At 43.2% G+C, this 13,816-nt stretch overlaps 1 protein-coding gene across 1 annotated transcript in view; it reads right to left on the reverse strand.

Moving 5' to 3' along the window:
* Window positions 1-10,227, reverse strand: part of si:ch211-278a6.1 (SRC kinase signaling inhibitor 1) — a 96,502-nt gene extending 86,275 nt beyond the window's left edge. The window contains exon 1 of the mRNA XM_041062130.1: window positions 10,162-10,227. The gene's annotated coding sequence lies outside the window, so the exon portion shown is untranslated. The remainder of the gene's footprint in view (window positions 1-10,161) is intronic.
* Between the last annotated feature and the right edge of the window lie 3,589 nt (window positions 10,228-13,816).

Consider the following 13,816-nt stretch of genomic DNA (forward strand, 5'->3'; position numbering starts at 1 on the left):
CAGCATGTGTGCAGGTATTATTGTACTGCTGCCAACACACTGGATGACACAGTGATCTTTTTAATGCATACAGCCTCTAGCATCTTTGTAGCGTTTAACCCCTGGGCTTCACGTCTCATAATCACGTTACCCCTTGCTGCTGGTCTGCTTCTTCGCCACACCTCCACAGTCAGCTCTGTGAGCCTCTTGTTTCCTAGTAACTGTGGGAGGAATGTGGGGCTTTGTGAACGCAGGAGCTTTTCTAATCATCAGATGCCCGTCATTTGTGTGCATGCATGCAGTGATTTCCAAATGATTACATGACTATTTGTCCTTTAGCCATGCTAGAGGCAAAGCCCTGGGAATGGCGAAGTCTGTCGGTCAGTCAGTCTGTCCACCACTTTGGTCTCAACAGCTATTCAAAGGATTTACATGACATTTTGAAGAGATATTCGTGATCCCCGAAGGGTGAATCTTAATAACTTTTGTGATCCACTGACTCTTCCGCTAATGCTACCAGAAGGTCAAAAGTCTTAATCTGGTGGTTCCATGACTTTCCTTCTAGCACCATCCTTTTATGGAGGATAAAATGATAAATGAAAAAATAAAATCAAGAAAATAATCAAATATGAAAATCATTTGTTGCAGCTAACAATATGAAAAGAATGCGAACCTAAAAGAAGGAACACATCCACACCAATGACAACCTTCAAACATCCTTGTTATAACCTACAGGCCGAGCCCTGGCTTTAGCAGTTATTACCTCTGTGTGCTGTTCTGAACAGAGCTCCTGTTATTGAACAAGGTCAAACATTAAAAGGCGACTCCTCTTTTTGCTGCTGAAATTATGACCAATGAGTGACTCACTACCACCAGCAACAATAACTAGGCTAAGCACAAAACCACAACAACACGTTCAACATGTTCCGCACAGTCATTTTCCTCCCTCTTCCTCCCTTACACCTTCTCTGCAAATAATCAAAGAAAATCTCAGCACAGCAGTGTTCATCTCTCTCCTGCCTGTCTTGTGTTTTATGTTGCACGCTGGCTATGTTTCACGTCTCACGCCCCGTGCATTGGAGATGGATCCCACCCAGCTAATCGACCGGGAGACGCAAAAACACAGGCAGCATCGGCTGAACCAGAGGGATACAGGTCTGTCTCAGGGGAAAACAGATCTGACCTTTTCATACTCGCTGCTCTAATAGTTTATGACAGTGAGTTTGGCCTCATTCGTGGATTTCACATGTAATGTTTGTGGCTGCAGTGGTCCCCGTTACAGAAAATCCATCTTTTAAGCTTGGCTGGATTACTGGATAATGCGAGTCCGTATCTGCTTCCCAGCCGGTTATAAGTCATTACATGTATATTAGTGAGCGATAACATGGGAATTGGTTTCCTTGTGAGAAGGGTAGCTCCTAGTGGGGAAAATGAGGAAGGAAATGAAAAGTGATCCACAAGGTTGCAGCAGAGCATAGCCTTTCTTACTGCAGAGACTCGCAATCGCAGAACAGGAAAAACAAGGATATGGACATACTGAAATGAACGAGCGATTTCAGAGATTGAGACTAGAACACAACTGACAGTAAATGTGACAGAGGTTTAAATGTTGACCGAGGCAGAGGGAAGATGGAAATCTAAGTTGTAGCCAAGCCCCAAGGCAGTGCAAACATATTTTATGCTTCACAAAGTGATTCTAAATCTCTCGTTTCAGTTTGATAAATCGACCTTTAGCCTGAAAGTAGAGAGTCAAGCTGAGAAGAAGCGCAAAGAGGGAGATGGTGAAGGAGTCTATTGAGACCACGGAGCAGAATGAGATGAGGGATATTTGGATCCAGTCAGGAGCAGAAGGAGACTAATCTGCCCAAAATGATCAGAGCCTGTGCTGTCTGCTTTGTATTCCTGCATGAGCTTCATGGGAATGAAGATCAGAAGCGATAGGAGGAGAAGGTAGGAGGAAACTGAGCGAGAAGACTATTACAGCGTCTTCATCTTCTAGCGCCTCACCAACACCGTCATCTTCATTTCCTCTCTCTCTTCTTTCTTTCTTTCTTCTGGGGAAGTTTTAGGGAACGACTATTTCCCCCTTTCAGGTTTCTCAGTTGCTTCACAGTTCAGCACCCTTTGTGAAGTAACACAGATGCCAAAAATGAGTCTTTAGCCCAGAGGTATCTGAAATGTAAGCTAAATCAGGCTCTGCTTAATATGAAATGCACTCCGTCCCACACTCAGGAGTTCCTAAGTGATTCAGCTCCACTTGCTCTAAATCTTTTTAAGCATTCACCTGGCTTTAAATGTTTAATAATAACCGCAAAAACAGTGTACACATAACAAAACACAACCTTGTGGGAAGGAGAACGGTGCAACATGATCTGCATCTCCTATGTTTAGACTACCGCTGTCCCATGCAGGGAGGAAGCAGATGTATTTGAATCTGACACTGTGTGACCCATTTCTACTGAATATTAAAAGCAGAGCGTATGCATGCTGCTATTTCAGGTACGTCAAAACACCAGGTGAGGCTCATACGCATGTTAGACCTCTTTGTTTCACAAGAAGAGACTTCATTTGGCTTTGGAGGTGCAGACACTGTACTAGTAGGTATACAGTAGATGCATAGATGAAGAAGCCTCCTGGTACACAAATCTTTTCAGTGGACCCATAAACCATTCAACCACACCAATCACTAGTTTTAATGTTGTGGCTGAATAGTGTATGAATTCATAAATAAAACATGATTTATTTAAAATACAAACATATTCTTCAATGATCTTGAAGTCAGTTTTAAAGTTACCACAGGCAGGTTTCATAAATTGATGTCTAAATTCAGCAAAAGTACACCGGGTAAATATAAATGATTAAGATGTCACCATCCTGGAAATACTGAGAGCAGGATTACTATGCATGCTGTCAGTCATGTGTGTGCTGACTGCCACATGCTGGGTGAGTAGTGGAGGGAGAGGAGAAATGAAAAATCATTATCTGCTCAGCCTCGCACACTGATGAAGTACAAATGCTTTTCAAAAATAGATTTTAACGACTGGCTCTTCAACTGATGTAGTTTCACATAAAATATCTGCAGATTTTCTTCAGTTTTTCAAAGATGCAAAAAGGGCAAAAAGTGACCACTAATCACTGCATAAAAAGTTGAGTGCTGAAGCCAAGTGACTGTTTTTTGCCTGGCAAATTTGAATATTCAGCTAATTATCTCCTAGATTTTCACAAATTGATCTGCACTGTACCAACTGTCTGTAAAGCAGAGAACAGATGCTGCCTTCAAAATCTGCTAAGAAATATTTTAATTGTAAACTGGTAGGGTACATTTTAACCATCTCAAATAGCCAACAAATGGAAAAGTTGAATTTTTGCATTCACTTTAAGCCACGGTGTGTTATTCTCATTATCTGACAAACATTCTGTCGTTGCATTTCACCGCCACTCACAAATATGAATCTTTTCCTCTTTTTCTTCCTGCTGCAGCACAAAGCAGTTCTGTACTAGTTGGTCTCTCAAATAGTCTACAGAGAGCTGCTTTTGATTGAGAGTCCATTTTGTTATGTCTCACAACAGAACACCTTAATACGCCACAAGTTGTTTTTATGACTCACAGGCTGGAGCTTTCAAGCAGTACATTAGGGCCGCAAGACTTTTCCAACATACCACTGTGGACCAACCAGGGCTTTGTGAGCTGGGAAAATCTAGAGGATAATGAAGTAAACACTGGCCTCTTGGACCAGTGCAATCACTTCAGGATCATGTTGCTGCTGTAGAGTAATTTTACTGTCATTTTCTGCTTTTCTTTTTTTTTTTGAGATCTACCAAACAGCTGCAGCCATCTCAGTGGTCAGAGAGAAGGCTGAGTAGGAGTTGCATCTAACTTGATTTGTGTACTGACACACACACACTTTATCAGCTGACGCAAGGGAATTTGTAACCCTGCAATGGACAGCAGCTGTGGCACCGTTATAGAGATTTATTCATGTAACAATGCACTGACAATGACCCAAGGATGTATATTCTGTCATATAAATTGTCTTCCAACATGTTTTTGTGAGAGAAGAAGAAACAGCATCAGTGGTTTCAACCAGTGCCCCCAAAACCCCACAGCAGCCGAAGTAATTATGACGGGAAAAAAGGAGGATGTCAAGTGACATTACTACAGAGCGACAAAGTTCATGTAGGGAGGATGGGACTGGTTCAACATCAGACTTTAAAATGAGACATCACAGTTTGTTTCCCAGTTCCAACTAACCAAATCTTAGCCACTACGCTGTCACATCATCAAGCTGATTCATTTTTCCACAGTGATTTGAACAGTTTTGGAAAGCACGGACAAATGATATCATCACCAACAACACTAACTGCTCAATAACTTTTTTTCTTTTCAATTTTCTCTGTAAAGGTCAAAACTTTATGAAATTAGAGGATTTTTCCTTTACACTGATTTTGCAATAATTTGCATATCCATCGCTTTTATAACACACACACAAAAAAACAAAAAAAAACACTGATGGCTCATATTCAGTCTATGATTGTGCCCAAATATCAAACTCTACCATGCATATAATTGTGGCATGGAAACAAGGACCTTTGATAAATGCATGTAATATTTAAACTCTTGAATCATTAATGACCTTGAGAGCTTACTGGTGTGCTGACCACTGCAGCTGCGGGAGACTCATCATATAGGCCACAAAACCCTGGAGTAAAAGGCCAAACCATTCTCAAAGAGTTTGATTTTTGACTTGCAACCTCAGTTCGCACTAAGGAATCCTTGCCAAGCACAAGAAACCTGAGAAAATGCCAAGACTCTCGAACAAGATGTGAAGACAGCCTCAGCTCTGTGGCAACCAGTTTTTCACAGAACTCTTATTTTCTATTGAAGCACGCTTTGATCAGTGTTCCTCTACAAGCCCAAATGCTGCATGTGTATAATTGTCCTTCTGTGTGCTAATACAAAGCACATATTTGCACACATGCATGTGGTTGTACATATGTGAGCTCAAAAGCCCTGGTGCATTTACAACTTGTCAAGGACACTGCATGAAGCAAAGCTACCATAAAGAACAGCTTGCTGGGCTGCACAGAGAATTCTGGCATTTTCCCCATCACACAATCATTATGTGCTCAGCCCCTTTTACGCATGAGAGGTTGTGCCCCAGAATGTGTGGAGTCTGTATATCATGTTAATATTTTGTTTAGCTGATTTACTTTAACATCAGTACAACTCTGGCAACGCTATTCCCAGCAGGGTCAATTACTTCGGAAATGCCCTCAAAACATGCAGCTCCTCTGCCATAAAACATTGCATCACCATCAGCCAATCACGAGGCGGCATTCATGGGGCTTTGTGTGGTACAGACCTAGGGAATAAGCAGGTGCATAAGTGCAAAACAATAACTCCACAAACACACCGCTGTCAGTGACACACAATTAAAGGCTCAGAGCAACTGTGGATTTCGTAATAAACATCTCTACCAAAAACCCTTATTACTTGTAACATGATCCATACTTAAATAAACTTAACAAAAGGCAAGGATATACCATGGGTCATTTGTAGTTGTGTCCTTGCATGTTAGATAAATATCTGACAGGCACGTGATGGCGTGACTCTGAACGGTCCACCTGTCTATTGCTTTCAGTATTTCAGTATTGTCCTCTGAAATGAAAAGATGGTAAACAGACCAGAAGAGCTCAGCTGGTCTGAAAACAAAATCTTTAATATTATCAGAAAAGCATTTATCTGCTTCTTTCCATTAATCCTATCTTCAGCTCGGCACTAAATATTATGATGGCAGAGTGAATATCACTGTAAGGCAAAAATATGAACAAAATCAAAGTTTACAAAGGTTTATCCTCCCCTATCCAAACTCCTGCAGTATGTCCATGTGTCTACACCAATGTCAAGACAACATCCTCTACATTTTCTGTGTAAATAGGCTTCAGTTGCCAAGATGTCATGACAGTACCTCACACTTTCAGTCTGAGTCCAAATGGCACTGGTTTGGATTTATATCGTGCTATTCTCTCATCACATCATGTGCCATGTTCATGTCTTTGCCAGCACTCTCCTTTCATACAGTATAACATCACCTCAACATGCAGTACAGCAGCATCTCAGTCACTGCAGACCCCTCCCAGACGTGATTCTGGCTTTGCCTCACTGGAGAGGATCAGCAGATAGACGGACATGTGTGTTGACATAAACCTCAGCTGAGCATACTAGGTGTAACATGGAGGCATAAAGCTACCAGGATCTGCCGTCTCTCCACAATGGCAACATTACGATAAGCATTAGCTCTTCAGGAGGCTAATACTGGGCTTAATGCTCGACTCTGCTTAATCTATTCTTTACGGTTTAGCCTAGCAGTGTGAACTGGTGCAACTACATAATGGGCTTATAAAGATGCATCTATTTGCTGTGGTTAAACTGTGACTACCAAATGTAAATACTGTACTCCTTTACTGGTGCGCTTGGCAAAACTAAGCCTGACCTGGCAAACAGCTGGCTCACAATTAAACTGGCACCCTTGAATTGTCACAAGCAGCAATGGTAATCTTGAATATTGCATGTCAATACATCTGGACATCTTTTGTTCCACCAAATGATTAAAAACTGCTCTCCTTCTATAGGAAATAAAGTCACTGCTCGGACATTCAGCCAACTCTGTTCTCTGTTTTTAAATAAAAGACACCCGTGGCTCTGCATTCAGCCTAATCCATGTCAATCCCTCTAAAATAGACACTGACTACAGACAGAGCTCCAAGGACAAGCTTTACAGTGATAAAGCAAAAAAGAAAAAAAAATCCAATATACACACAGACCTCTGACTAGTGTAAAAGGTCTCATGCCACAGCAGTTTTAGTCTGCCTTCACCTGAGTCTCAAACTGATTTCCTCTGTGTTTAAAGAGACTGATAAGAGCGTCTGACAAGAGAATTCAAATATCAACTTGGAGAAATGAAAACCTCCAAAGGTCACCCCCAAAAAAATCTGAAAAAAGCAAAACACGGCAGCCCAAAACTGACCTGACAAGATGAAGGCATCGGTATTCTACATGAAATGTCCAAGCTTACAAGTAAACAAGTTTAAAGTGCTGTTTACTATTCCACTGTTGAGCCCCTGCAATCATTCCAAGTAACGACCTTATTTAGACACTGTTAAAGAGAATTATGCTGCTGTTAGCCTCCGCGAGACATCTGCATCGCAACTTACTTGTCCATCTGCGAGCCAGCCCTTTTTTTGTCTTTTGTTCTTTCAAACTTCCTTTCATTCTCTCCCCGTCTTTCAAATCCTCTCTCTCACATCCGTTCTCCCCACTAGCTACCAGACTGTCCCTGGGTGACAGGCAAGTGAGGGTTGAAGAAGAGGGGAGGAAGAAAGGAGGGAGAAAAAGGTGAGAGAGAATGAGGAGACAGAGAGGGAAAAGAGGGTAGTTGAATTCCCCGAGCTGTGCGGTGCTGCCTTTCTCTGTTAAAAGTGAGCGTTTATCCTTTTCTCTTCTTCTCCTTTCTTTATTCCTTTGCATCTTGATACTGGATATACTTTTCTCCTGTTGACTGTCCTTTCCTTTCAACCCCAGGAGTGTTTCAACATGCCTCAAGCATATTTTCACCCCCAATTCTCTCTTAATTTAACCCCAACACCCTTCCCACTCTTTCTTTATCATTTGTCTCTACAGGTCACACATTCTCTCTCCTTGAAACACGTGTCACACGCGGACCCAAATGCAGATATACAGTATACTGCATGTAGAATTACAGTGTATATACATAAAGACATATGTCTACCTCTCATCAGGAGTCACAGACCTTCAGTCCATTTTCAAGCACAGAATTTTCAGGATGCAAAGCTCCAAGATAGAAATTTACAAAAGGGAAAGTAAAAGACAGTGAAATAGAGAGATAAAAAGAAAGATAAAGCGATAGAAAAAAGGAGATAGATAGAGGCCTGGGGGGGGAAAGGGAGCATCATAGGAAAGAGTTGACCCACCCGATCATCCATTTACAATACCCTCCCCCATTCACTCAAGGCAAATCTGCCAAGTCCCCTCAGTAACTTATTATTTCATACACCAGATTCTTTTATCAGTCTTATTCATGTTTGTTTCTTCTCTGCCTTTTTGTCTTTCATGCATGCACACGCACAAGCACACACACCCTTTGGAGCGCCTCACTTCCCAGAGGTCGTCCATGTGGCAGCGGCAATTGCGACACACAATCACACTTTCACACTTTGCACTCAACTACACACATGACAAAAATCGCTCTCACTAGTCACCTCCCTCTTTCTTACACACAAACACAAACGCACACACACACAGGCTCACACCCACCCGCACCACCTGCTTCACTGATGGTACTTCTGCTCTACACCAGCCCCCTCCCATGTCTTGCTGCTCCCACACATGGTGCCTCCACCCAGCACCTCCAGCACCTCATCCCCGTATTCCACATCCCTGCAAGCCTCTCCCCAGGCTCCTCACTCCTAACCTACTACCCATGAACTGATGCTACCTTACAGCATCACTCTGCTCAAGTGATGCCGCTCTCCACGAGCCCTCAGCCCAACCCCCATCCTTCTGCTCTCAGAGAGTGTGACAGGAGGACAGCCGGCTGGTTGGATAGCACAGCACGCAGAATCAAAAAAATACCTGCTACACAAGTATGCATGAAGATAGGGTTGACATGCCTTGGGATGGTGCATTGCCCATGCTGCGACACGGACCGCTGCAGCTGAAAGTGATCGCGTTTCCTGTTCCCCCTCCTCTTTTTTTCCTTTCTCCTCCTCCCTCCTCCTGTCCCTCGCTTTCTGTTCTTCACAAAGCGCTGGGTCTCTCCTTCCTTGTGCCGGTCCCCACGCTCCTATTCGCTCCTCTCCTTCTACCGTCCTCCTTCCCTTTGTCTCGCTCTCACTCTGGCTTTCTCTTCCCTCCGCTGGAACCTCCTTCGCGAGATGGCTGTGGTCCAGCGGCGGCGCTCCTCACAGCACTGCGCGTGTGTGACTGCGAGCACGTGTGTGTGTGTGTGTGTGTATAACGGAGAGGTTGGGTGGGAGAGCCTGAGTATGTGTGTATGCGTGTGTATGAGAGAGAGAGGGGTGTACTCTTCGACAGGATGAGCCTTTGGAGACTGTGCATGCCGGTGCAGGGATGCTCAGTACACAGCTAAGAATGAAGCACAAATTTTGCCCATAATAAATTCACACTCCCTCACCCACACTCTCTCACTTGCTCTCTCCATGCCTTATTTCCTCCCCATTACACATTATACTCTCTCTCTCTTAAAGACACAGGCAGCACGCTGCATTGCTACACGCCTTGGGCGCATCTCATGATATGGTAATAAAGGGGAGTCCAGGGACACGGTCCTGTGTGGGGCTCAGCAGCTGAGCTAGCAGGGGGTGAGGGGCGGGTGGAGAAATGCTTGAAGCATCTACTGTACCAGGAATGGGGGAGGATGAGAGAGGGTGGTGCTGGTGATGCGAGTTAGAGAGTGGAAGGGAGAGACAAGAGTGAACACTTGAAATATCCCCTAGTGACAACAGCAGCTAATGATGAAGCTGTATTAGGCCTGAGGCGAGGTTGTAGCGGATTGGCATGGCAACCGGAGCGCAGTGGAAGGTGAGAATGACGAGAGGGACGCCACAGGAGGGTAACCTCAGCATCACTGTAGCCTGTGGCTCTTCACTGCTGGATGTTTGTTTGCAAGCATAAATTATTACTCTCACGAACCCTAGCAACGATCAACTCCAGTCGCCAACAATCACAGTCCGGCAATAAGACAGAGTCCAGCATTATGTCACCTATTCAACAATGCCCTTTAAAACACAGTGAGGAAAAATCCATATTGAAATCAATCATGTATAATTCTGTATCTGATAGCGGACAAGGGACAAAAAATGAGTCACAAGTGGCCGAGAGAAGCAACCAGATGGAGTGAAATCAAGGACAAACAGAAAGTGGAAACTGTCAGGTGTTGTGTATGAGTGAGCGATTCTGAGTGTTGCTGTCCAACAGAGTGAGGCTATTCTTTGCTATAGTAGCTAATGGGTGCTGATGAATTAAGTAAGAGGGGAAGAGGGGGAGACAAAATGCCAGGAGATGGAGAGATAAAAGGGGATGGAGGGCCTCTTCACGATGAGTGTGATGAATAATGTATGGTGAGGCTGCTCATGACTTACACAGCACACCGGTCTGTCCGTCATGTCCAGCTGGTTCACGGTTTCTGGGAGAGGACACATCAGCCTGTCAGCCGGCGCATGTCCACCTGAGCCAAAGACAAGCCGACGAATCCCTGCAACACCACAGATTTATCGATTATTTCCTTAAGTTAATGTTAAGGTGACGGAAGTTCACAAGACTCCGTTCATGAGGTCAGTATCAATTTAAGACCGTACAAACAGAAACATCCTTTACAAACGTCATGAATCTGAGGTGATCAGTCAGTGCCAAGTCAGGTGCCAAATACGAAATTCAATTCACAGCATTTGATTTAAATGTAATTCAGCAAAACCATACGTCCATTAGTAGCATTGTATTGTGAATATTGTCAGTGTATATATCTACAAAGGCACAAGAACATATTAACATACTATATTGTGAAAGATGCCAATTAAAGCGATGCTGTTTTCTTGAAAGATCTTCCCTAAATGAGTAATGTCTAACCTCACAGAGACCAAAACCAGTTAGGTATTAAAGTGATCACGGTCAACTTAAAAGAAAAATACAACAATTTAAAAAAAAACCTTTCGCTCATCTGTAAAGTGCTATTATTACTAACAGGCCGCTGACAGAAACTAACTTTAGCTATTTTATCCTCAGCTTCCATTATTTACATCCTGCTGTGGCTTTTTCAATGGTCCATTTCATGGGACGTATACTTCACACCACGCATGTAAACTAGACAAGCAATTTATGTTCCAATTCTAAATTTGATTACTCCTTATATACCACTGCTGCGAGGCTATATTTCATGTTGTATACCTGCATCCAGAAAGTAAACAAACAAGTATAAAACCGCTGCAGTAGGTCTAATAGATTTTCAGTCCAAGGAGGCTGTAGCTGTCATTTTGAGATAATTGCTATGATTTGTGAAACGGCTTACCATCACACTGATACATTGTTTAAGAAAACAATAATGGAGATTAGGAAGGGCTAATGGCATGTTTTGCCTCAGGGTTTGTGTATTTTCCCGAGAAAGAAGCTGCTCATTGCCAAAGTGCAACTTGCTGAGTAAGTAGCTTTTGTGGAGCTGATGAGCACATTTTGCACAGTTTTCTCATAAAATGACATCTGCTGCTTTATTGTTGGCTCTGAAACTGACCACACTGCAGAGTGAATTATCAGGGTGCTCAATCTCTTTTTTAGATACCGTTTTACAAGATTTAAAGTCACGGTCTTAAAAGAAATTTCTGGTTGTCCCTGAGGAGTTATAGGAACCCAGTTTGTCCTGGTTGTCCTCCTTGCTTCTCTCCATCTCAGCTGTGCAAGCTCATCGACCCAGAAACCCTTCAGCACATTCTGTGGCACAATAGATCTGCCCTCGCTTTAGTGGAAACTGGCCATCTGAGGTTATTAGAGGGGGGCTGGGGAGGAATGTCAATGACAGAGTGACTTGAAGGCAGGAAGACAAGACACCTTTGCCATGCAGGGGCAGAGGTGTTCATGAGGTACCTGTCATGACACATCAGTCATCTCTCAACTCTTCCCTTCACGGCCTGCATAAACACTGTACTAGTGCATTAATGCACACAGTTGCATATGTCTTGTTGTCACCTTCAAAGCACTACCCAATGACATTGCTCATTCAGTGTAGTGCAGTGGAGTATGTAGGATCCTCTGAGTACAGGTAGAAGAGGTAAGAGGAAACGTGTGGGCCTAAATGTCCACAATGACTGATATCACTCCTCTTTATATCCGATAAGCCTGCATGACACAGTGGACAAGACTTTTCAAATTTATCATAACCGTTTCTAACTTCACACAAATCCGGCAGTGTCACTGCAGCTGATGCACTTATGACTCTATTTCTAGAGGAAAGAATAGAGAAAAATGTTTTTTGCAGCCAATGAGCCACATTCAGTCCGCCAACTCACAAAGAACAATAATAAACGTCTGCCAAAAACTGGATTAGATACAGAGTCTGACACCAGCTATTATGTGGAATCTACTGTGTGCCTGGCGGCGACTGCTGTGTGGCCATTCCTTTGAAGGCACCTCTTTCCAAGAGAGGAACACACTGTGAGCATCTTATACTGTATATAAGTAGTGGGTATCAGCTGCCCATTGGCAATCAGACCTGAGATACAGCAGCTGGCTACAACACCAGATATGTAGCACATAGTTATGGCTAAAGCAAAGAAAAAAAAAAAGAAAGAAAAATCCTAAAAATTCATAGGAGTATACTAATTCAAGAAATGTATTGCTAAGCAGCCAATGACCATCAGAACATGGATAGTAGCATGTAAACAGGAAAAAAAAACAAAAAAACATAGTACCAAAAGACTCAGCTGTGCGTAAGACAACAAACATGTTTATTTTTCTAAAGCCAATATATATTACTACCCTCTACTAGAGACTAACGTTTGCAGTGCGCTTTTCAGGAACCAAAACAAAACAAATGCAACAACCTACATTCTCATATTCAGTTATCAGAATGCAGCAGGCTGATGTGGTTGCTCTGATTGACTGCCCTTTCTGTTTGCATAGCTGTCTATTCACTGAAAGCTCTGTGGTCAGATGGGGACATTGGCAGGTATAAAACGTGAACCATGTAGGTGCCGCCATGATAAGGTGCTTCTATCTCTTGCTGACACACTAGAGGACAAGGCATCTCGGCTGTGGAGGTTTCTCAGCCAAATCAACATGGTGGTTATTGTCAGCTCTGAGCATGGACGAAAGCAAGAAATAAGCAACTCGCAGGATGTGGGAAGAGGCAGAATGAGAAGCCAGGAGCAGATGGGCAGTGATTTGGCCACCGCTGCCTGTCCACCCACTGGAGTGTCATGGTTAAGGGCTTTAACACTCAGTGAAGGTTGGGTAAAACCTAATGACATCTACTCCCGGCCAAAGGTTACGGTTACCTCATAAGGTAACTGAAGAATGCACCCCAACAGGTGTATGTCACATGTGAGCACACTTTAAGGTATCAGTGGGTGTCTGTGCATATCTGAAGCTTCTGCTGCTTACAGTAAACGAACAGATGTATGGGACAGCATTTATTTTTTAAAATAGATGATGCGCATACAAAAGGTGCAGGTTCTTATATTATTCAAATGTTTTGCACACGTAGGCCTAAATGTGCCGTGTTTCAGTTGTTTTCCACTTGCACAGGGAAAATAAATCCCTGGTCTGCATTTTCTGGGAAATGTGTTTACAATTTCATAATTTTTAAATACAAGGAAGCAGGTGTTGCTCCCACGCTGAATGTAGAAGAAACTTAAGTTTGCAGGACAGGTTCTGAGAAGCACTTTTGGCAACATTGGTACTGATCTCATGTCATTGAACCATCAAGCACGATTACCGCAATGCTAAAACATCAGACTGAACAGGTGTAACTAATAAAGTGGCCGCCGATCGATCGTTAAAGAGCCGAAACACAGAACAAACATAGCAAACACGTACTTTCGGTCCTGAAGGCTCCGCCATTTGGCTTGAAGCAGCGTTTGAGGCTGACATGAACAGCGAACAAGAAACTGACCACGGAAGCAGAGAAAAACCTAAACGCGTTCATTTCCTCTCCAAAGTTCACCTGGAACAGGTGTGCGCTTGATATACGTCGCAGCGTGTACCGAACGCCAGGTCAAGCGTGACTATTTCTTCTTCCCTGTATCAAGA

Source organism: Toxotes jaculatrix, chromosome 18, assembly GCF_017976425.1.
Source record: "Toxotes jaculatrix isolate fToxJac2 chromosome 18, fToxJac2.pri, whole genome shotgun sequence".
Taxonomy (NCBI): Eukaryota; Metazoa; Chordata; class Actinopteri; family Toxotidae; genus Toxotes; species Toxotes jaculatrix.